A 26,082-nucleotide genomic window follows, 5' to 3' on the forward strand; every position below is an offset into this window, starting at 1 on the left:
CTACTTATTATGGCTTAGATCCACCCCCTTTGGCCAGGAACCAATTAGACCCTCGCCTCCCCAGGTGCAAAGCATGACTAATTGAGTGCATTCGCTAGCCATGGAGGTGATGGGGGTCAAGCCCTTGACAAGCTGCTTGAAAAATGGAATTTCCATTCCATGGGAAATGCCAACATTTCAAAATCTGTTTTTGTTCCAAACTGAAACAAAAAGTCAACATTTCCAGCAGACCAAAGATTCCAAAGAATTTCAATTTGGGACATTCAAACAGTTTTGATAATGTCTAAATGTCTCCTTTTGACAATGTCAAAACCTTTTATTTTGATAATGTCAACTATCCTATTAAATATAATATGTAAAAATAATGTTATAAAATATATAATATTCAAGTCACAATGAATCAAACTAATACAATCTAAATGAAATGATTCAACAGTATTAGAAAAAACAAGAAAGCTGAAATGATTCATTTTTGCATGACACTTTCTATGGAAGAATGTCATCCAAATCGATACGTTCCTGTGAAATTTTCTGGTTTTGATAAAATCACATATTCCAGTAGAAAACTTTCTGTCAAGTCCTTTTTGATCAACACTAGTTGGCAGCATTGCAGAGTGGCCAGGCCAGAAGTGAGTGCTGGCAGTGGGGCCTGGAATAGATGCTCGTCATCCCCCATTAGCCCTGAGGAGATTCTCTGGAAAGGAAGCCCTGGTAAGAAAGAACAGTTGCAGCCACATTGCCAGGGAACAGGGCTGTACTGAAGATCCTGAGCTGGAGCAGAACCACAGGCCTTCCATGCTGATTGCAGATGTCCCTGGCCTTTCACTGACTCCTAGGACCTGCAAGGTTTGAGGGCAAGTTCCTCTCCCCAGCCTGTTCCACAGACAGGAGAGGGGCAAGATCTTCCCATGCTGGAACAACTGGGAAAGAAACTCTGCCAGGAACATCTGCCCCTGTGGCTCCTCTGATGGAAAAAGATGATCAGGCCCTCAGAGTGGAGGCCATTTTATGTGCAACATATCTGCACATCGGGGCCAAATTCTGATCAGTTAAACATTTGCAACCCCATGAGACTGCAGCGCAGTGTCATTGGACCAACGTTGCTCTGGCGCTCGGTGCAGGTGAAGATACCTTTCTCTGCCTGCACAGGTTTTTAACACAGCATAGCTTCTTCCTTGGCATTGCATGCAGGAGAGACAAAACTTGGTCCTAGAAGTCTGCCTTATTGCTCTTAGTAATAGGAGCGGGCAGCAAAAGAGCCACAGCGTAACTCCTGCCCCCGCACCATTTCTTGCTACAACACAACAGTGACAGAAGAGAAGAAGCAGTGACATTTCCAGTATTTGTTATTATGGTAATAAAGCCATCACCTATGGATAGCAAACTTTAAAGGGGACCCCCTACTCAAGAGTTGAGTGCATTGGGCAGCTGCCCTGTTACAAACAAAACCTCTGTGTGTATGTCTCTGCTTTCGCACATATACGCTCTCTCCTTGATGTTAATGTCATGTTTGCTCAGCTTACTGGAAAAAATATTCTTTTCCAGTCACATTTACTCACTGTGAGCAGAGTTGGAGAAGGTCAGGATGTATTTCCTCTGCTTTCGATGCTACCATCGAGGCAGAGATGGGGCTATCACAGTAGATCATAAACTAACCAGACATCCCAATTCGTCTGGGACTCTGCTGGTTTCATTCCTTTTGTTCTGGTGTCCAACTGACATTTGTCTGAATATTCATTTATTTGGGCCACAAACAGCAAAGTTTAATTAGAATTGTTTGCTTCCTTCCCAACTTCTGCTGCTCATTTCAAGAACATTAGCAGCGAATTATTCTCTGAGGAACCCAGGTTGTAGGTTGTTCCAGCACAGCCAAAGATTTTGTTTGGCATGAAACTGAAAAGATTGCAGTGTGGGGCCCAGCTACAGCTCGATATGGCCAAGAATTGTATTGTTCTTCAGTGCAGCTGAAGATTGCCTTCTGTGTCTGAACAGGTTTATAAATCAAATACTTTTTTATTCGTGTTTACTCTCACTGTAGCTTACTCAGTATTGAAAATCCTATTCTGCTCAAAAACCACAGAACTAAAAAAACCCCGCTGTGTGCTGTAATTTAAGAAGCAATGTTTATTAATGTTTATCTTTCCAATGAATTATTTTAAGAAAAAGCAGATTGAGTTCTATTTCCCGTAGACTCCTGCACCCACATGGACTCGCAGTGAAGTCACAATGGCTCTGCCTGAATCCAGGAGCATCCATCCAAGCTGTTCTCTCTGATCCTGCAAACACACCCAGGACCGCCAACATGTAAGATTAGTCAGATGAGTGAGCACGAGCAGAATGGGGCAGCCTTACTCCAGCATGATTATTATATCTGGTGTAGTGACGTTGTAAATGGTTTTAGGGTAGCACTAAAAATAGATGGTTTAAAACAGTGGTTCTTAACCTTTACTGCAGCCTGCACCCCTTTGGTACTCAAAATATGTTCTCGCACCTCTTATCAAAAATCAAAATATGGTCTCGCACCCCTTATCAAAAATCATTGAAGTAGGTCAGTTCTTTAAACCTGGATATATTTTTTGTTTGTATATTACAGTAGTCATTAAAAATGTCTAATGTTAATAAATACACAGGTTTGATGAAACAAAGTAGTTGTACGTAAGTGCCTGTGCTTAATTTGTGTTTTCGATGAGGTACCTTCGAAAAACATCTGGCATGTCTCGCACCCCCAGAAAGGGCATCTCGCACCCCTGGTTAAGAAACCCAGGTGAACCCCAGGTTAAGAACCACTGGTTTAAAACGTATTATTGTAAAATAGAGAACATTGGACTTTTCCCATGAAAAAGAACTTAATTAAACATGGTCCATTAAAAGATATTATCTCACCCATCTTGTCTCTTTAATTAAAATATTGATATTCCATTACATTCTTCTTTTTTACTAAATTATGGTTTTGCCCTTTTTGCCATGACCAACCATACCAATAAATAAGAGTCATTAACATGTGTCATGGTGACAGGAGACAGCCTTGTTAAAGGCTCACTAAATGGCTCTCAGTCCTGAATTACAGCTGGGTCTGTCCACTAAAAGCTGCCACAGCAAAGGGCTTGTGTGTTCCTTTTCATCTATGGGCCTTATCTCGCAGTCCTTAGTGAGACAAAACTCACACTGTACTTAGTGGAAGTTTCACCCACATAAGAACTGAGGACTGGTTTGGCCTTATGTTTGTTTGAGGTTTAGCTCAGTAGGTGCCATTTATTCGAGGCTGAAAGGTGGCAGGTGGTTTCAGCCCAGAAGCACATTTTTGCAAGAATTCCAATTAAGTGTTTATAAAGTGGAGTTACATAAAAACAATGAAGTGGGCTAGTTTTCTGTGTTTCTTTCTGTGCCGACAACGCAGCCTGGATTTTAATTGTTGCTTTAAAACATAAAAATAGATGTAAGTCATACAATGAAATTGGGGAAAAAATCTCTTGTGCATGTATGTACAATAATTTAATAAAATTGGTTATGTTATTAAGATTGCAGAACTCATTTATACTCTTTTATAGAAGTTGGGAGAGGATGACAGGGGATGGATCACTTGATGATTGACTGTTCTGTTCATTCCCGCTGAAGCAACTGGCACTGGCCACTGTCAGAAGACAAAAAGAAAAGGAGGACTTGTGGCACCTTAGAGACTAACAAATTTATTTGAGCATAAGCTTTCCTGAGCTACAGCTCACTTCATCGGATGCATTCAGTGGAAAATACAGTGGGGAGATTTATAGATGTAAGCAGAGTCAGGATGAACTCCACCCTGACACCTGGTGGTGAGGTGTGGCAAGTTGTGGAAAAGAACTTCAGGGGCCGATCTCATTTGCATAGGCACACCCACCCTGCTTAGAATGAGGCCATAGCTGCCCAAATGGTCACTTTGGCTGCTGTGGGATCCCCCGTGTCTCTGTTATTGGGGCAGGAAGAATAAATTGTTATTACCCTGATTATGGGAACTGTGCTTGGAACTGTACTTGGCCGTTTGTTATGATGGAGGGACTCACCATCAACTAAGTAGCACTTGCTAGGCAAGGGTCATGGGTTCCAAAACTCTGTGAATTGAGAGAAACTGGGGATAAGTATTAACATTTGGTGGTATGGGCCCCTTGGTGAGGGCCTTACAGGCTAATTGTACTTCCTCCTCTCTCCACTGTGGAACATCAGAGCTAATTTTGATTCCATTAGGAGTCTAGTTACAGGCAGCTGAGCTCACTTTGGGCTAATAATGCACTAACACTGAGGCTCCCCTACTACAAGCTGAATTCACCAAAGAGCTGAACTGACTAAGAGCTGAAATCACTGAGTGTTGTGTTAAGTAGTGGGGGAGCCTGAAGATACATTGTGGAGCAGTTCGTGGGATGGCGGGAGCTGCTTGTGGGATGCAGAGCAGTGCGTGGACCGGCTGGTGGAGCTGTTCATGGGACGCGGAGTGGAGCAGTGCGTGGACCGGCTTGTGGAGCCGTTCATGGGGCGGCGGGAGCTGCTTGTGGGATGCGGAGCTGGTGGAGCAGAGCGGAGCCCTATGGAGCTGCGGGGCAGTCAGCTTCAGATCATGTAAGGTGCCCCTTACCTCTCTTCCTTCCGCCCCCCCGATCTCCACCCAGGTTGGGAGGTAAAGCTCTGCAGATAAACTTTCGAACTCTGGGGCTACCCTGACCAGGGACAGAGACTTTTGGGTCATTGGACTTTTGGGACTTTGGGTGATTTCAGGTTGCTGGACTCAAGAACCAAAGGGAAAGGACACGACCCAATTTGCTTGGGGTGGGTTTTTGCTCATGGGTTGTGTTGTGAATCCTGTTGGTGGTGTTTCCCCAACATAATGCCACATTGTTTCTCTCTGTAATTAAAAGGCTTTTTGCCACACTCAGACTCTGTGCTTGCAAGGGGGGAAGAAATTGCCTCCTTGAGGCGCCCAGCGGGGGTGGTATATATTTGTCCCAGGTCACTGGGTGGGGGCTTGAGCCAGTTTTGCATTGTGTTATTGGAATGGATCCCCTAGATATTGAACCCGGCCCTTGTTGCTGCCAACTCTGATGGGCAGAAGGGTTACATATACATAGAGAACATGAAACAATGGGTGTTACCATACACACTGTAACAAGGAGTGATCAGGTAAGGTGAGCTATTACCAGCAGGAGAGTGGGGCGGGGGGAGACCTTTTGTAGTGATAATCAAGGTGGGCCATTTCCAGCAGTTGACAAGAACATCTGAGGAACAGCGGGGGGGGGGGGGGAAGAGGAGGGAATAAATATGGGGAAATAGTTTTACTTTGTGTAATGACCCATCCACTCCCAGTCTTTATTCAAGCCTAAGTATGAAAGCTTATGCTCAAATAAATTTGTTAGTCTCTAAGGTGCCACAAGTCCTCCTTTTCTTTTTGCGGATACAGACTAACATGGCTGCTATTCTGAAACCTGTCAGAAGACAGATTACTGGGCTAGCTGGACCATTGGTCTGACCCAGTATGGCCATTTTTGTGTTCTTATGGAATGACACATGCTGCATCACCGAGGTACAGTGTTAGAGAGCCATTTAAAAGGATATTGTCAGATCAGCTGAGGCCCTAAATTCAGTTTTTCAAAAACAATGTCCCACAGAACTTAACCAATGGAAAGGTTTCTGTGATTTTTAAAGAATTCCCAATTAAAAATGCTTTGGTTTGGATTTAAACATTCTCCTGCAGAATTTACAACTGCCCTGTACTAGTGTATGAAAACGAGACTCCTCTATATGGGTGCTCAGCTAAGTCCCATTTTCAAAAGTGACTTAGGCCCAGCTCCTCAAAGGTATTTAGGCATCTAATTCCCATGGAGAGTTAGCCATCTAAGTCACTTAGACCTTGTAACATTGAGCAGAACAACACCTAAATACCTTTAAAAATCTGGGCCTGAGAGATTTCCTGCATTGCACATTAAGCGACCTGACTAACATCAGTTTCTAAGGCCATGTCTACAAAAGGGAAAAAGATATATTCTTAACATGTTCACAAATGCATGTTAACTAGCATGTGTGAAAAATCCTAGTGTGAATGAGGCAAGTTGTAGGTTAAACACATGTGAGCAGATGGAGAGGAGCCACAGACTCTCCCCTAGAGATCACTTCAACCTGCTAATGTGCCAATGGAAGCTTTACTATTGACTAAAGTGGGGAAAGGGTTAGGCCCTATGGACCTAATTCTGATACCACCTGCACTAGCTTTATATCACAGTAATTTAACTCCATTAGCTTGATTATCAGTTGCCCTGCACTTGCCGTAGATATGTACACCAGTGCAACGGGCGTGCAAAGTAAAATGCTGCCATGATGATTTGATGCACACAAGTGTAAGTGACAACACAAGATGTGGGAACTGGGCCCATTGACTTCAGTTACACTGACAAAAGTGACATCAGAATCATGTCGAGTGATCATGATTTAAACCACAGAGACCCAGAACCCCATGGGTGTAGAACAGATGGCCTCTTAAAGTCAATGGAGCTCCACCAATCTACACCAGCTGAGAATCTGGCCGAGAGAGGTTTCAACTTTTGTGCTGTGATAAAGCCAAGTGCCTTTTATTTTGTTTATTTGTTTGAAACAGAGTTTTATGTGCTACATGTAAAGGAGTTTTTTTCCAGGATAAACTATGATATCCATTTCCTTTTTCAAATTTTTCTCTGTGTTCTTTTACCAAGGAACGGCGCCATACAGCCTGCATGAGGAGATTTGGCCTGCATGCCAAAACTGCAGTTACAGCTAAATGAAAAAAAAATAAGAAAGAAATATACTTTATTCATTTCAGCTGTTATGTCTTAATGCAAAGAAATCACTTTGCACAGATCTGTAACTGACACCAATTTCTAATCTCCTACACTATTAACTTTTAAATTTCTATTATGGAGCATATTGGCAGCACACCAGAATCTAACATTGTTTCATTGACTTAACCTGGGTTTGTGCTTTATTTTTCTTTTCTGAAATACTAAAAATTTATAGTTAAACTACTTTGGTAATTGCTGATAACATTTCTGTTAGCTGGCCTTTCTTTTTCAGATACAATAGGCACATTCCTGAAACATGACATATTTTTGCCTTTGGGACAAAAAAAGTAAGAACTTTTTTTCAAATGACACAATGTATTGTTACAGAATTACAGACAGGATTGCTACAGGATTATTCTGTATCAGTAACCTGATTTGAGAGCCCTAGGAACTGAAATTAAATACTAGATGACTGCAGGGAATGGCATCGGTAAGAGTAATACTTATGTGAAAACTTCATAATTTTCTCTCATTTGGATCTCAACAGAGTTTTTGATAACTCAAAGAACCACCGACACATAGTAGAGAACTTTTTAAAACTACGTTTGTCCCCAGCCCATTCTACCCCCATGGCATCTTTTTAAAATAAAACCAGAGATCCAGCTACCCAGAGATAAATATGAGTGAAACAACATTGATAGAAACACTTTTTTAAATTGCTGACAGGTTTTGATGGATGTTCTTGTATTCATTTAAGGAGATCTGTATAGATCTTATAGCATAGCCTCCTCCTGCTTGACTTATTTAGTGATGACATAAACCACTGTTTATGACAATTTACCATCACCATGGCATGCTTTGTTGATCAGGCAGAATAGAAGAAATTACTCATCACATCTATTATCATGGCATCACGGAATGCCTCTGGCAGGCAGAGGAAGCCAATTAAAATATCTACATAAAGACATTGGCAGTAATGCAAGGAACAAAAATACAATGCTTACCACAGTGTCATGAGATTTGGATGTTTTGTCCTATTGTAGTTTTTAGTTTGAGTGCAGCAGTTGTTTACATTTAAGTTTTTCTAATTCAATTTTTCACACGATGCAACATTTTCAGATCATCTCGGTTAAAGATATTTTTAAATACCCAAAAACCTGTTGGCCCACAGAGTATGAGGTGAAGAATGAATACCAAGAGGGTATTGTTTTCTCTCACTACAGTATATGAACCTATGGGAATAAGAGTCTTTTGTAATTAAAAAAAGAGATGTATAAAATTGACTCCTTCCATATGTAAACCAATAGCTAACTTCTATATTTTTTAAATATGTCAGCATGCATTTAGTGCTTATGAAAGGTGCTATCCTGACAGACGTAGGCCCAGATTTTTAAAGGTGTTCAGGTATTGCAACGCATACCTGGCTTAGGAGCCTAAGTCTCATTTACTCTCATTGAGCCTATGGGCTTGACTATATGGTGGGGCAAAGCATGCCAAATGGTGCCATTTTTAAAGCGCTCTAATGTGCTCCTCTCTAACTGCCCCATGTAGACCCTGCTAGCGTGCTGGAAAGGTACCTAGTTCACATTAACATAGTCCAAATTACTAAGCACCAGCAAACAGACAGCACCATGCATTAAGTACTGAACAAAAACCTACTCACTAACATTCAACTGCAGCAGGGTTTGTAGCAAAGATTTAGGGCTGGTTTATGGCTCGTCCCACGTTTCTATACCTGTGAATACAAAGACATATGGTATATTCTCTTTTTATGTCATACTCCTGCTAATGCGAATGCAAATTCATGGCACACATACAGAATGAAATTCAACCTTGTGCAGAAGATCAGCCCAAGGCAGGTGAATCACATATGTACCACATAAGCCCTCAAAACAGGATTTAAGTGGCGTGCCAAAGAACAGTAGCCAATGAAGTCAGTTGACACTGAACAGTGTCATATGAAAGGAATATGGGGCTGAGTCCCCCTAATCATATGCCTGGGAGTAGGAAATAAAGTTTTATTTTCTTGCCAGCACTCCTGTGTATCAGACCCTTCAAAGACAAGTACACTCAAAGTGGCTTTGCAAGTGTATAAAAGCCTTTGCATTCTCTTTTATGGACTACAGCATGGAACGTTTTACACAGTCAGGGCCAAATCCTTGCACATGCAGCAAATCCTGGGACGAATTTTTGCACCAAGGGTGTTGGTGTCACAGCCACTGTTAAAAGAAGCCGCGGAAAGGCCTGCCATCCCATGCAATGCAGGGTTTTGGCCATGTGGGCGTGTAGTTTGCACAGACTCGCTGGCCACACTCCTAGACCCCACACAGTCGCTTCCTCTGTAATGAGCCAAGGATCGCAGCCATGGAGTCCCCCTATGCAGGCTTCTCATATCACTCTGCCATAGAATTGTGGCATTTCTTCTGAATTTTGGCTCTTGCAGGCCTGTGTGAGGCCTCCAGGATTTTGCACTGTTATGTTGTGTATTTCTGTGTCTTCTCTGAGTTAGGATATTTATTACAGCTAAATGATACAAGTCCAAACTCTGGGCCTGACCCTGCTCTGCTTCCTCAGAGAGTGAATGGGACTTCTGCTTGAAAAATGAGTGAGACCTCTTTCTTTGTCTTTGGTATCTGTGATTCTGATAGTGGCAATCCCCAGGAAGAACACAGACGTGCAAAACTTAACAAACAAAAAGTGTTTGGGGCAGTTCACATACTGGGGTGAGGATCAGGCCAATTCTTATTTTTATCCAGCTCAGTTCATCCAGCCCTAATATTTAAAAGAATACATACATACACAAGCTGCCATCACAAGAAATGCAGGATACATGCTGCATGTCTAAAAATCACAATGTGCCTAGAGTTTGTGTGGCACAGACCTACATCAGTTCTTCAATAAGTAATTTTTCCCTTTAATGGCATCAGGAGTACTCTATAGTCTGGAAGCTTTCATAAAGAATGAGCTCTTAGTAAATGAGAGGTCTTATTCATTGTGAATCAATACCCTGGCTTGCCATGTGTTGTTGTAATAGTCATAATGCCTCCCATGCTCTGTTTTGGTTTTGGACTATATAGAGTACAGTAAGTCCTCATTATTGGTCACAACGGTAAAGCAGGCTGTATAATGTGCTTTTATTGCTTCAGGGCGTATCTGAGATATTTACATCGAATACATGACAAATCAGATTAATGTTCTGTTCCTTATTTGCAAGGATTTTTATTAGAAAGAAGTTTTATCTGACGTTAATAAATAAAATAATATTGCTTATATCCAGATAGCAGTTCTGTCTTGATTATTTTAATAGACAAGTATCCCACCTCAAATGTGGAAACACAGTGGGTAATATTTATATGAAATCTCCAAGAACCATGGTATTTTGTTCATGTGGAATATCATGGCATTTTGCCTGGATCAAGTAACCAGCAGATTAGCACATTAACACTTTTAAGAAATGTGCATGTAATCCACTCTGAATGTGGTCTTTGACTCCTGGTAGGAATACCTAATGATTTTCAAATTGACACACTACTTTATAAAGTAATTCAAATAGGCAGTTGCTAAGAAGTTTCAGTATGCATGGAACGAGTGTAGATATTTTGTTATCGATACAAGAGATATAAGGCTTTTTTTAAGCTATGTAAGGACTTTCAGGAGCTATAAATGTAAAGGAGAAACTTGGCTTCCATTCTTTTGAAAAGTTTCTAGCTTTATTCTTGTAAACTAATTTAATGTAAGCTGATTACTCTGACTGAAAGCTGGTCTCTTGCTAAAGACCAAAGGTTATTAACAGTCCCTCTAAAGTAACTGAGAGCTGGCCAATGAAGTCTGCGCAAACCATCATCTTCACTTTTTGGACGGTCCCATTTCAATTCGCAGCTTTGGGGTAATCCAGCTCAGGCAGCAGCCAAGAGCGCTAGGGCTGCTGCAAGCTTCTTCTTAAGCAAACACCTACAGCTAAGATGTCAGAAGAGGCAGTTTGGATCTCAGCCCTGGGTCACTAGACCAGAGACTCCTGCATTCCAATCCCAACTCTGACACAGACTCTGTTTGTGGCCTTGGTCAAGTCACTAGGGTATGTCTACACAACTTGTGGGAGTGAGCAACAAACTGGGGCTAGCAGAGTTCATCCTAGCACTCTAAAAATAGATGTAGAGACAGCGCTTTGAAGTTGCGGTGTGGACTAGAGCTCAGGCTTTGGAGCCCAGAGCCCAAGATCCAGCCCTAGTCATAACATCACAGTGCTGTCTACACAGCTATGTTTAGACAGCAAACACTAGTGCAAGTCCTACTAACCCAAGTCTATCATCCCAGCTGGGAGGCTCACTCCTGCAGGCTGTACAGACATACCCTTACCTTTCTTCCTTTGCACCCCCATTTTACAGACCGGTAAACCAATACTTCCTTCCCTCCTGGGTGCTGGTCCTGGTAGCAGCCATGTGTTTGTGATGAGAAATCATGTTTGTAACGCACTATGTGTGCTGAATGGTACCAGAATGTACACACAAAACCGCCTATGGCGCTGGGCCCAGGAGATCTCCAATTTACTCAGACCGTTGTTCATGGGGGGGGGGGGAATGTTGCTACTGTGCCTAGATCACAACACAGACAACTAAGCTGAACTTTTGCAGCAGGAAACTGAGGGGGACCCTTATAATTCCCCCAGAATGCTCTGTCAAAAATAAATCAACAGAGACGGGGCTGTAGGCCAAAGAATCCTATCACAAGCACTCCAAAAAATCATCAAGGCTACTCCATACATAGTGGTGTGATCACGGGCAACAGGAGTGTGTTATGTTTGGGAAGAAGACAATGACAAGTTGTCTTGCTGGCTTACCAAAATACTAGAACTGGTGCCACTTTCTGTTTAATCAGTTCATCACACTTATCCTCTCTTTCCTGTAAGAGTTCTTTTATTAACCTAATACACTTAATAAGTCTTTCTATTTTTCTTAAGGCCAGACTCAGATGCCCTTACGTTTGCTGACTAACACCTTACTCTAGGATTACTGCCACTGAAATCAATGTGATTGTGTTCATAGATTAAGTCAGGATATTAGAATCCAGCCTTTAATTCTTATGGGCTTGATTCTCCTCTCATTTACATCAGTGCAAATTGGAAATAAGTTTGAAGTTTCTACCTTTTGCCATTTGTAAGTTATGTGAACGCAAAATGACATCACAATAGGAGGGGAAATATGCCTGCCCTTTGAAGTTTAAAATAATAATAACCACCACCCCCTCCCTTGGACTGAGAAAGACCAAACAAAGACATTTTCAGCCCCCAAAGAATTAAAAAATGATTCTGAGCAACTGAAAGAGCTGAGGAAAGGAGGGGGGATCTTGAAGGCTTTGAATAAAACTGTATCTAAAATCTAGGCCAAAAAAATATCTCCTTCCTTTTCCCCTCACTTGCCAGTTTGGACTCAAATGCTTTTTTCTGAGGATTGGGGATGTATATGCAAAATCTGGATTAATATGGAAACCTCATTAAAACCTTAACCAGTGAGAACCTACTTTGAGTGCTATAATTAATCTATTCATGTACAAAGCTACTCAGATGTCAAATGAAAATCAACTGTTATGAACAAAGCCCATACCATGCACATTGTGTTAACACAGAATTGAAACACTTGTGAATAGAATACCCACATGCTACAGACAGCCTGGAATAAAACCAGGAAGCAGGAAATGGGTAAGACTGGGAAGACTATAAAGAAAAATATCCAACTACAGAGCATCCTACAAACCCACACAAAAGCCCGGATTTGGGGAACCTCATTTGGGTGCACAGCTGTTGTAGGTGCACATGCAAATGACCACTTAGCCACGCAACTGGCCATTTTGAAATGTGCTTACTGCATTGTGGCAATTACTTCGCCTGTAAGTGCTTTAGGCCAAGGACCAGCTTTTGGGCCTGTGTTTGTACAGCATCTAGCACACTGGAATCCTGATCCATAACAATAATGCAAATAATATCTTATGTGTACCTTGTTCTAGACGTTTGAACCCAAGAACCTAGGATCAGATCAGGACTTGTCTACACATAATTTTTATACCAATATGGTAAACTTGGGTGCAGCCTCTAATGTAGATGCAGTTATATCAATATAAAGGTGTTTCTATCAGTATAGTTTGCTTAGGTAAATTTACTGAAGTATTTATGCTGATATAATCATATTTTGATAAGTATAACTGCATCCACACTCGCAATTTTTCTATCAATTTAGCTAAAAATTGGTGCAAAAACCAAGTGCAGGCCAACCCCCAGAAAAAGGTGACAATGGACATGGAGATCAGGGACACTTTTTTCATTGCAGGAAAGAGTTCACAGACTTTAAAGCCAAAAAGGACAGCTATGATCACCTAGTTTGATCTCCCAATAATTCCTGCAGCCATAAACATTTTTAGAGCAAAGTAGATGGAGATGGGTAGACAGGAGGAGAAGAACTAGAAAGAATAACTTTCAAATAAGGGTCTCTTTCATCACTATAGTATCTGAGTGCCTTAAAATCATGAATGGATTAAGTAAGTACTATCTCCGTTTCATCAATGGGGAACAGAGACACAGTGCAGATTAAGTGACTTGCCCAAGGTCAAACAGGAAGTCTGTGGTTGAGCCAGGAATTGAACTCAGGTCTGCTGTGTTCCACTCAGTTGCCATATCAAATAGATCAACCTTCCTACCACTAGTTCTCTTATCATTGAGCAGCTGACTTTAGTGGCAGTCTAGAGGGAGAAGGTCTGGGCCAGGTAAACACCTAAGAAGGGCCTATATGAGGTAGAAATGGGGAGTGATGCAAGAAGGAATTTATTTATTTGAACTTTGGAATGCTTAACCTCATTAAATTTCTGGACAGTCTGTAGTTTGCTCATCACTTTAAAGTACAGTTTCACTCTGAAACATGACTGAAAACAAGGCACCTTCTCCCTGTATGAAGCCTGAGCCTGGAAAAGACTAGCTCCTTCTCCCTTGGGGTCGCTTGCATACATAGGACTGAAGGTTACTCAACCTACCTGTATGTCCAAGAAGTGGCTGATTAAAGCTGTTCCTCAGATCTTGTATGATGTACAGTCTATTTGTACAACATGTGTAGACTATCTCAAGGAATAGGAAGAGCCAGAATTTCCCTGGACTTCGGGTACTGTAACAAAGAAAGGCAGCATGAAAACACTTACCTCTTCCAGACACATCCCTATCCGCCCTTGTGCACTCCCCCATCCAGGGGCCATTTGACTCCCAGACTCATCCCTATTGTAAATTGGAGCAGCTTTAGAGGTTTCTCTGATGCCATGGGCTGCTCTGGCTGTTCTGGTAGTCAGGGATCGCTGGGCCATAAATACCTCCAAGCTACACCCTCTTTTCTCTGACCAGTGGCTGGGAGGGTTTGAAACAAGCAGCCACTATGGTGGTTCTATGCTACTCAGAAATTTTTCTTTACTGGGGAATCCTCAAGTGCCTGGCTAAACTAGCATTAGGACTGCTTTGCATAGCTGGTGTGGCACACAGCAGAGTTAATGGACCTGAGGATCTTGCCCAAATCAATAGACTCATTATCACTTCAGCAGAATATATTGTTGTGTTTTTAAATGGCAGAAACCTTATAAAAAATAGCCAGGGTGTATGCCCTTTCCCTACCTTTCATATTAAAATAACAAGGCTTTTTATATTTTTTTCAATAGCAGAGAAAAGCACAAAGTAATTTATGTAGGCACAGTATTAATTAAAATAAACAGTTACTTTTTCAATGAAAATGTTTTTTAAAAGGGTAAAAAAGAGATTGCATCAAAAAGTCTTTTTTTGGTTAGTCTACTAGGCTGTCTTATTTAAATCACTTTGATGGAAGAAATTGGTCTGACAACCTGTACAGTCAAATGGATAGATGCAGATTAAAACCCTGATGCAGCAAAGCATTTACGCATGTGTTTAACTTCATACACATAAGTTATCCCATTGAATTCAAGGCCTTAAATGGTGGGTTATACAGCAAATGTTTGCAAAATTGTCTGTATTTATAATGGAAATGGAAAATTGGTCCTTTGTTAACTATAGCCTTGAAACTGTGGCATTATAAAAGTGCCTGTACCAATGCAGGCTGTTCTGAGATGTAATCAATAAGCATGTGCGCAAAATTCTGAAATTCTAGCTTTCACAACATGGTAAATGCATGAAACAATGGGAAATCTGCTTTCAAATCAAGCCTGAGTTAGACTGTGTTTACAGCTGTTACTGTAAACAAGGAAATCTAACTACAGCATGCACAGCATGACTGCAACATCATGTTTTTGTTACACTGCTAAACTATGCATAATAATCAGCAGATAATTTGGTATTCAAATACAAGCTGGATTCAGTTATAGATCTCTGAAGATGTATATTGCATTAGGTTTTCTTAACTCTATCATATAGCTAATATTTAACTAGGTATGGCAAATTTTATTATGGTTATTACTATTAACAAACCTCTGACTTAGATGGCTGCAATTAAGCAGTTAGGTACTGTGATCAGGAGTCAAACTGGAAAGATATCTCAGCTCAATGAGTGAACTAAGTTTGGATGGCAGAAAGCTAGCTAGGGAAGTATGGGGTTATAAATGTGCATAAGTAATCAAAACCTAGTTTGCTTGATGTGTGCCACACAATGTCTAATCGTTTCCACAATTTAAAATAAGAGGGGGGGAAACACCCACCCATGGCCGCACTACTAGGACAAGAGGGATTTGCTTGAAATAGTTCAAGTTGTGTTTAGATAGTGAAAGAACCTTTAGGCTTCCAGAATATCTAATTTCTCCAAAGATTCTATGCAAGTATTGTAAGAAAAAATCTTACAAAACAGCAAAACAAAACAGCAAATCAAAACAACCCATAAAATGAGATGGGAAAAACAGGAAGATGGTGGGGATCTTTTAGAAATAATTTCTCTTACTCGCATGACCCAGTTTTGAGCTGATGCCATTTAAGAGCCTTTGTTTGAATGTAATAGTTTGGCAGGAGGATGAAGCCATGGAATAGTGTTGAAATAATGCAAAAGAGCTGGATGAAGTACCTCCAAAGACCCCAGAAAAACACATCCTATGCAGTAATGTAATCTTGTTTTATGCATTCCTATCTTTTTGTTTTGTTTTGTTTGATTCTTTTTTATTTCTGGTCGAGGTAGAGGTTATGAAGTACATTTTCAAATGACTGTCTACAGATCCTATAAGCACTTCTGCTTAGTGCCTCAGGCCCCAATCCTGCAAAGTCATATGCGCATGCACAACTTTACCTGTGTGAGACATCCCTGGAACTGCAGCAGATCAAACATGTACGTGTCTTTGCAAGATAGAGGCCCTATTGCGTCTCCATGATTTCCAAGACAATTTTTCACAAAATGTATAATAAAAAAAATTTTTTCTGTCAACTCATAAGATCGCAAAGGCAAGCTGGGTTCATTCTGGTTCTGCTGTACAAACTGCACTCTGGGTTAAGGAAAGAAGTGGTGACTGGTCTGGCCTACAGATGGATCTGCCCCCACAACACCAGCCAGGAATGTCAAGGCTGGAAGGAGGGACTTCCAGATGAAAAGAATGATCAGGAGGGGAACAGGGAGAAAGCTGACTTCAGAGATCTGCCTACCCTAGGAGAGGGAGGATCTGCCTGTAGTAACCCTGGAAGGAATTGGCTCTAGACCTACAGCCTTCCTGGAGGAAAGAGAAGGGGCAATTGAGGAGATGGGAAGCAGACAGTTCATCCATGGGTATGTGGGAAGATTGGGTCAGGTTCTTCTGAAGTTAGTGAATGTCTGGAAGCCGACTGAATGTTGGTTTTTCCTTTCTCTGACTGGAGTTTACAAACTGATTGCAAGTGAACAGGGAGACAGGAGACTCGCAGAATGAAAGAGGAGACCTGGCAGTAGGCAAATGGAGATATGGGGTTGTTGGTCCCTCTACAGATGATGCCTTCATATGGCAAGATTTTGAGGTCTTAGCCTTTTGTAGGCTGCTCAGAGTTGTATCTGCTTGCTTTAGTGACACTTTTCCTGCTGCTTATGCCTCTATGTTGCCACCTAGTACAGTTTGAAACCTCTTTTCTTCTATCCCCATTTCAAAGAATGAAGACTGATCCAGTTCAAACCATATGCAGTGTTGTTGTCCCAGGATATTACAGAGGTAAGGAGGATGAGATAATATCCTTTATGGGACCAACTTCTGTTGGTGAGAGAGACAAGCTTTCAAGCAACACAGAGCTTGGGGAAACTCACTCAGTGTGCAAAAATGAACACTCTCTTCCTTGCACACAGTTTAACAGTGCTGAGTCCCATGAATGAATGGTTAAAAGGTAACCTGGTTGACAAGGGATTCACAAAGAGCTTACCATCATCTTGTGAAAACTATTTGTGCATGTCTTAGCTCTAGATCCATTTGCTTCAATTTTCAGAGCACAATTAAAAACAACGTATAACAGATGGCGACACTAAGACGAGGTCGGGTAAATGACTTGCCTGGGGGCCACTGGAGTCTAGTGGAATGGGAGACAGGAGTCCTGGGTATTAATTAGTTAATATTTGTACAGTGCTAGAAAAATATATAGCAGTACATGAGTATTATTATAACATGCTCCCTGCAGTTTGAAGAAGCAGAGGGCAACAGTGCACAGGGGAGAACAAACATCCCACCCTGAATCTTAGAACTGCTGCCTTCCACAGAGTCCAGAGAGTGGTAGAAGATTCTCAGGGAATATACGTTGAGAAGAAGGGGAAAGATTGCAGTATGGGGTCAGATCAGAAGGACAGCTGTTTATACCCACAGTAAGGGAGAATCAGGCCTATGGTCCTCCTAGAGCCACACATTCAAATATAGATAGGCAGGGTTGTCTCAGCCCTTCACCTAAAAAATAGATAGATTGCATTCCATAGACTTTGCCATGTTATTGGTTGTTTACAGACAAAACGTTAACACTGCAGCTGAGATTTTCAAGGGAGACTAAGGGAGTTAGACAGCCAACTCACACTGAAATTCAGTAGGATTTGGGCACCTGGCTCCTTTAGACTTCATTGAAGATCCCAGACTGAAGTTCTATCTGATCTGTATGAAAGTTAGTCCGTGAACCACCTATCTTTCCTCACACGCCTTCTCCATTACCTCATTCTCTATCACTCTTGACACCACCATCTTCTGTGTTAAACAGACCCACAACCTGGTGACCATCTTTGAATGCTCCCTCTCCTTTGTTTGGAATATTCAGGTTGTGTCTAAAAATTGGGATATACAGGTTGTGTCTAAAATTTTATCCTTTTTCTTCTATAACATTTCTAAAGCCGAGTCTTTCATTTCTGTCCACCAAAACGCTCAGCAACAAAACTCTCCTACACTTGCATTATTGTAACCTCCCAGACACCCAAACTGGCCCCCTCTAGAACAGCTTAAAGCTGAGCAAAAGTTGCAATTTCTCATGGGAAATTCTGATATTTCAGCATTTGGTTTTGTCTCAAAACAGCACAAGAAGTTGAAATTTCAAAAATGTTCACAGAACCAAAATTCAGAAAAAAATATCCATTCCTGATATGTCAGAATGGAAAGTTTCAACATTTTCAATCAAAATGAAACATTTTAACATTCCTGAAATCAAACTGTTTTGTTTCAGTTTGTTGAATTGATCTGAATGCTTCATTTTGAGTCAGATCAACACTGAATTGCATTTCTCTTGCCTTATGGCACTTGTAGTTCAATCTTTCCCTTAGTTCAATGCAGACTCAGTTGCTCAAGCTGCCTAGTGCATTAGAGCAGTCACTCTGGCAGGATTACACCTCCCATGATGCACCCAGAGCCATGTGACTCCTCAGTGCCCCACAAATCTGAGTCAGCTAGGTCTGGATTACACAATAGCAGATTTAGTCATCAAGGGAGCCCAGCCCATAGGAGACAATGGGGGACCCCACTACAACTTCCATAAAACAATGAACCTAGAGAAATGCAGTTAAAGGAATTTTTAATAAAATGAAATATTCTGATTTGGGTTTAACCAGTCCAAAATAAAATATTTAGGTTCAATTTTTCCAAAGGAAAATTGAAAATTTTCAGCAAAATTAAAATTTTTCCACAGAAAAGTTCAGTTTTGCAGAAACTGAATGTTCAGTCAGAAAATCATTCCACTGGAAAATTCCCAGCAAGCTCCAGTTCAGCTCTGAAGATGATCTTCTTTGCCTATTGCTCTGACTGGTTCACCCCTATTATTCCTCCTGTGGCACCCTGTTTTCCACTTCATCAAGTTCAAGCTTCTTTTTTTACCATTAGGGCCTCTGTTCCTCCCTATATATCCACTCTTGTCTTCTATCATGTTACCCCCTACCTACTCTCTGGTCTGTGAATGATGCCAGCCCAGAGTATCTATTTACCTATCCAAAAAACATCTTCACAGTTTCTACCCATGATGCCTTCTATCCCTTAGATAGGACTCTCCTCCCAAAACAATCCGCAGGCCACTTTTTCCTCTAGAGCTGGTCAAAAACACAATGAAGAAATTTTTTTAATTTAAATTTCATCATTTGTTGATTAAAAAAAATTGGACCACACTCTGAACGGACTGAAAAACCCCAATTATTTTGTTGAAATTTTTTTTGTTCTTTGAAAATTTTCTGAGTTGCCCCTGCCTCAAAAATCAAATTTTCAATGAAAAATATAATTGAAATTTCAAAAGTGGGAAATTTTTAACCAGCTCTGCTCTTCTGCTTCAAATCACATCTCAAGACCCACCTCTGCTGTGATGCCTACAAGAAATCAGCAAATTATCAGAGGTCCCATCAGAGGAAAATAGGAAATCAATATTTTAAATGATCCAAAAACATCAGACCATACAAATAGCTAGCCCACATGTAACCACATAAACATACTATAGATACCTTCTACCTCCCTCCCCCATCCCTTCCCTCTTACTGTTTATCACAGTCACTTGTTGCATTTTGTCTCAAATGAAATTGTAAATTCTTTGATGCAAGGATGGTGGCTTCCTATGTTTGCCAGCACAGAGGGCTCTAATCCTGATTGGGGTCTTTGGGAGCTACTGCAATGTAAATAAGTAACAAAAAGAATTAGCACCAAAAGCATAAGCCACAGAGTTGTAGCACTTAAAAGTTTGCAGAGTGATTGGTTAAAATACTCACTAATCATTGACAGGCCCCTGTGAAGGAGGATGCTCACCCCAGCAGCACCTTGTGGTCAGGTGGAGGTGGGGAAGTAGAGTGGCAGGGTTCCTGGCCATCCCGATTTCTTACTGCCTATCTGGCCTGGGGTTCTGTCCTTCCAGTAGCTCTGTCCTCTGGCCAGGTCACATATTCAAATCTGTCCCTTTCAGGGTATGTATAAGGAGTCCATCAACGGGTGAGCTTCCAGGATTAAGCAGGGGCCTCAGGGTTCCCCCTTGGGTGAAGTTCTCATTGCCCAGACCCTTTTATCTCCAGGGTCTTCTCCCCCCAGTTAGGTTCCCCATTCAGGGATAGCCCTCTGCCATTGATCCTCTTTAAGGGTTAGTAGTGGGAAACCCAGGCCCACCCTCTCCACCAGGCTCCAATCCAGGGCCCAGTGATAGGCAGCTAAATCCTGCACCCAGTATGCTATGCAGTTTCCTCCCCGGATCACTTCCTACCAGTCACCTCTCCCCACAGAGTAAAGAAAAGTACTAAACACAGAGATAAAGTCTCTGCCCTTCAGAGTCTCACAAGTCCCTTCTCTGTAGGCTCAGTCAACTCACCGTGGACAGGCCTCAGGCAGCAAAGACTCCTGTGGTGCTCCTTCTCAGGAGTTCAGAGTGCAGATCAGCTCATCTCCACTGTCCGCCTCCCACTGCACTACTCTCTTCCCATTTTTGAGCTCCTCCTCCATTCATGTAAAGGTGTGGTGCAGGTTACTTCCCCATAGAGCCAAAGAGAACCATGGACTAATTGGGGGGTCACACATTTTGGCTTGTTCCTGATTGAGGCAATGCAACTATATGCTACTCCTTACTTCGGGCTTCTGGCCACACCTTGATGTATAATCCTTACATGAGGTGTTAAATTAACTGGCTGAAATTAGTACAATATGAAGGTCAGAATGTGGACTGGTCACCTTTTCCTTATTTTTAGTACTGAAGAAATATAAATATTTTGGCAAAGCAGCTGCTGTTCATTCTTGTTTTTCCCCTCTTCCCTATATTTCACAAACATTTTTAGCATGCAGGTTCTGTGCATATGTGCAGCTGCTTCACTGACAACATAGCTCCTAAAGGCATTGTTTGTTTTGATCACAAGCTGGCTAGATTGTCGGGCTCAACGGGTAGTGATCAATGGCTCCATGTCTAGTTGGCAGCCGGTGTCAAGTGGAGTGCCCCAGGGGTCGGTCCTGGGGCTGGTTTTGTTCAATATCTTCATAAATGATCTGGAGGATGGTGTAGAATCATAGAATCATAGAATATCAGGGTTGGAAGGGACCCCAGAAGGTCATCTAGTCCAACCCCCTGCTCGAAGCAGGACCAATTCCCAGTTAAATCATCCCAGCCAGGGCTTTGTCAAGCCTGACCTTAAAAACCTCTAAGGAAAGAGATTCTACCACCTCCCTAGGTAACGCATTCCAGTGTTTCACCACCCTCTTAGTGAAAAAGTTTTTCCTAATATCCAATCTAAACCTCCCCCACTGCAACTTGAGACCATTACTCCTCGTTCTGTCATCTGCTACCATTGAGAACAGTCTAGAGCCATCCTCTTTGGAACCCCCTTTCAGGTAGTTGAAAGCAGCTATCAAATCCCCCCTCATTCTTCTCTTCTGCAGGCTAAACAATCCCAGCTCCCTCAGCCTCTCCTCATAACTCATGTGTTCCAGTCCCCTAATCATTTTTGTTGCCCTTTGCTGGACTCTCTCCAATTTATCCACATCCTTCTTGAAGTGTGGGGCCCAAAACTGGACACAGTACTCCAGATGAGGCCTCACCAATGTCGAATAGAGGGGAACGATCACGTCCCTCGATCTGCTCGCTATGCCCCTACTTATACAGATTACAGTGTAGATACAGTGTAGATTGCACTTTCAGCAAATTTGCGGATGATACTAAACTGGGAGGAGTGGTAGATACGCTGGAGGGGAGGGATAGGATACAGAAGGACCTAGACAAATTGGAGGATTGGGCCAAAAGAAATCTGATGAGGTTCAATAAGGATAAGTGAAGGGTCCTGCACTTAGGACAGAAGAATCCAATGCACCGCTACAGACTAGGGGCCGAATGGCTAGGCAGCAGTTCTGCGGAAAAGGACCTAGGGGTGACAGTGGATGAGAAGCTGGATATGAGTCAGCAGTGTGCCCTTGTTGCCAAGAAGGCCAATGGCATTTTGGGATGTATAAGTAGGGGCATAGCGAGCAGATCGAGGGTCGTGATCATCCCCCTCTATTCGACATTGGTGAGGCCTCATCTGGAGTACTGTGTCCAGTTTTGGGCCCCACACTACAAGAAGGATATGGATAAATTGGAGAGAGTCCAGCGAAGGGCAACAAAAATGATTAGGGGTCTAGAACACATGAGTTATGAGGAGAGGCTGAGGGAGCTGGGATTGTTTAGTCTGCAGAAGAGAAGAATGAGGGGGGATTTGATAGCTGCTTTCAACTACCTGAAAGGGGGTTCCAAAGAGGATGGCTCTAGACTGTTCTCAATGGTAGCAGATGACAGAACGAGGAGTAATGGTCTCAAGTTGCAGTGGGGGAGGTTTAGATTGGATATTAGGAAAAACTTTTTCACTGTGAGGGTGGTGAAACACTGGAATGCGTTACCTAGGGAGGTGGTAGAATCTCCTTCCTTAGAGGTTTTTAAGGTCAGGCTTGACAAAGCCCTGGCTGGGATGATTTAACTGGGAATTGGTCCTGCTTCAAGCAAGGGGTTGGACTAGATGACCTTCTGGGGTCCCTTCCAACCCTGATATTCTATGATTCTATGATTCTATGTGCCCGTCCTTTGCTTTAGCCTCATGTAGAAATTTTGCTGAATTACAGCAACAGTTCAGACGGAAGTCCACAAAAATAACAAACTCTGTTAATTACCATGGAATCCCAAACAAAAAATTTTCTACCACCCCGTGGAGGCACAGTGCATGACAGCTAAAGTAGGGGCTTACACAAGAGATGTATTCTCTACTGTATTTGCAGAAAACAAGGAGAAAGTATGCTCCATCCTATATAGAGAGAGACATATTCAAAAGTGGTGGCCCATGGATTTACTCCCGGCAAAGGCTAAAGCCCACCTCACAATTACTCTGAAGAATGACCTCTCATGGCCACTTCAAGAACAACATCAACAAGCTCTGGAGGGAATCAGATCTGGCCCTGCTCCCTGGTCAGATAGACAGTTCTCACCAGTGCCAGGGGGAGTCAGAGCAATAATGAGAAGGTTCTGAGAGGAGCTTTGGCTAGGTCAGAGGAGAATCAGGTCTTATATATTTTTGGGTGCATGACTCATATCATCCCCAACAAGGTGAGCTGAGGGTGGAGTGCTAGCCATTCCTGTGCTTTGATACCTCTAGGTTAGTATCCTAGTTTTGCTTAAAGGCATCCAAAGCCACAGGGAACATTTAAACATTTCTGGGACTTTGTTACTTTGTTGTACCTGCCCTTTACCAAATTTAAACATTATAAGAGAGCTCGCTGTGTGATTTAACAGTTAAAGATTCTCTGACTAATTTGCTAAGCCCTAATGTTGTTGCCAAACACCATACTCCAAAACCAATTTTATCTCGGCCATGAAGCTTTACTAAAATTGTCCCTCTAAGTAAGACATAATAAGAGGTGCTGTAAATGCATTCACTATGCTGCCATCCAGTGGAAAAAATAGTAATACATATTAAAGAAATTGCTAGCAAAGGAAAACAATGCTCAGCAGTTGAAACTAGAATTGGAAATTTCAGTCCATCCCTTTATGGACCTCCGCCACAGCTAGTCTCCAGGCAGCTGTGGACACATTCTTTGCTAGTCCACTATTTGGTTCTGGAAAGCCAAGAATATCCCACATGCTGAACAGTGCAGAAACATACGGCCATAGAAAATCTGCAGGTGTATTCCTGACCTCACCATTCCATCCCCTTTACTGAGGCCATAATCCTGGCAGCAGAACTTTTTCTCCAGTGAATCTGAGATTCATTACGTAGTGACAACAGAGGCCTAACTAGTCAGTGCAAATACAGTGCTTGATGGTGAAGTGATTAAAAAATCACGATAGGAAAAAAACATAACGCTTTCCAGATCAGGGCACATCACCACTTGTAAACAGATGATTCAGTGTTTAATAAAGTGACTCACCTCGCTAGTCCGATGGATTCATCATTGCAGAATGTACCATCTTTCTCCCAGCTGTCACAGTGATCACTCAGTGGCCAAGATTTTAAAAAGTTGTTATGTTGTTTACATTTTTGGATGCCCAGCCTGAGACACCTTAAAGGGGCTTGGTTTTCAGAGGGAGGCTGCTTTTTGAAGATCAGACCCCTTTAATACACCCTATATTGGGCACCCCAAATCGCTAGACAGTTGGAAAATCTTGGGCACATTAATAACACAGAAGGAAATCCAGGCCCTCTGACCTTTCACTTGCAGAATCTGAGCACTAGTCAGTACCTTTGATGCCTGCAAAAATACAGATGTAGCCCAGCTGTCTGTCAGTGTGATTAATGTGTTTGTCTTTTAAAGTGTCATTTTCCCTTTGGACTTTCATTGCACTGTTGCCAGGATGTTGCTATCCTAAGTAAAACCTGTTTGATTTATTCCATTTCTCTTACCCACAACAGCAATTGATCCAGTTGATCCACTATTTAAAGTCAATAGACCTTCAACAGGAATGTGTAAATGCTAGCAATCTTCAAGACCAGAGGCTACCGCAATGCACAGCTTGATTTCTGTTCAACAGGAAGGAGATCATTTTACAGCAGAACTTACCTCCACTATCTGCTTACACCATATTTCAACACATAATTATAAGTGATCTCCATATTCCTCACCCCGCGGGGGACAAATTCAGACACATTATCATACATAAGTAGGGCTCCATCATTTGACATGGTTGTTTGTTGGGGCTGTTTCATGTCTGCCATTCTGCTTGGCCTCATGGGAATGACAAAATGATGTCAAGAGTGATGAAACTGATAACTTTATTGAAATCAATAACTCGGGATTTGAATCTGTGGAAAGAGTTAGTAGCCATTGTGGAAAGACTTAGTTCATCATTCATTGCATTGGTGAGGGCAATAGGTGCCTTTGAACTTGTTCGAGCTTTGATACAGGACACTTGAAGTCTTTGAGTTTCAGAGAGTTGGTTATTGAAACAGGCCTCCATTTATGTTTCTGGACAGCCATAGCATGGTGATGGAGAACAGTGGCTTCAGGACTGGGAGCTTTCACACCTAGAGAACAACTGGAACAGTGTTTGAGAAAAGCACATAGACACAGGGCATGTCTACACTATAGCTGCTACAACGGAACAGCTGCAGTGCTGTAGCACCATAATGTAGACACTTCCTACATTGACAGACGAGGTTTTCCATCCATGTAGTTAATCCATCTCCAAGAGGCGAAACGTAGGTTGACAGAAGGATTCTTCTATCAACTTAGCTACATCTACACTGTGGGGTTAGTTTAATCTTCCTGCAGCACTCAGGCTGTGAAATTGTTCACAGCTCTGAGGAATGTAGCTAGGTCAATCTAATTTTCAAGTGTAGACCAGCTCACAGTCTAGCAGCCTGGAGCTAAGATGTTATCTGGAGACCTGTGAATTCTAAGACACACTTTGCTTTTGCTGTCTAATATCCTTATTCAAGAGTGTATATTCCTAAACACACATTAGACCAGGATACAAACCTTGTGTCTTTTTCAACTCTTTTCTCTTCCAACACGGAAATAAGTCACCCATGAAGTCCACATTGAGAATCCATGAGAGCACATTTGGAATATGTTGTGTTACTTATCGAGTTATGATGCCCCACTAGCGCAGATATGTTATTGGTGTGTCTATAAAAGTTGCCGTGTATGGGAAGTGACAGAGATATATTTTCAAAAAGAAAAGGACTTGTGGCACCTTACAGACTAACAAATTTATTTGAGCATAAGCTTTCATGAGCTACAGAGATATATTTTGTGTAATATAGGTTCTTGCTATCTTCCATCAATCTCCTTTCCATCTTACACTTATATAGCATTGGTGGGGGTTGAAGTTTCCCTCAGTTGTTGCCTGAGAGTTGCAGTAAATTCCTCTCTGGAGAGCACTGGACAGAAAGAATGCTATGAAATGGAAGTAAACTCAGGGTATGAATTTCAAGGGGGTTATTGGTTT

At 41.9% G+C, this 26,082-nt stretch overlaps 1 long non-coding RNA gene across 3 annotated transcripts in view; it reads right to left on the bottom strand.

The window, feature by feature from the left end:
- Positions 1-2,130: 2,130 nt before the first annotated feature.
- Positions 2,131-26,082, bottom strand: part of LOC311518682 — a 42,730-nt gene continuing 18,778 nt past the window's right edge. Inside the window, exons 3-6 of one of the 3 annotated variants that reach the window (XR_014711071.1) lie at positions 13,791-13,918; positions 8,441-8,508; positions 7,778-8,005; positions 2,131-2,276 (exon numbers count right to left, since the gene is read on the bottom strand). This is a non-coding gene — a long non-coding RNA (uncharacterized lncRNA). Of the gene's footprint in view, positions 2,277-7,777; positions 8,006-8,436; positions 8,509-13,790; positions 13,919-26,082 lie in introns of all 3 variants that reach the window. The other 2 variants (XR_014711072.1, XR_014711073.1) reach the window with 2 other exon arrangements.

The sequence above is a fragment of the Lepidochelys olivacea genome, assembly GCF_965140295.1.
Source record: "Lepidochelys olivacea isolate rLepOli2 genome assembly, chromosome: 3".
NCBI lineage: Eukaryota > Metazoa > Chordata > Testudines > Cheloniidae > Lepidochelys > Lepidochelys olivacea.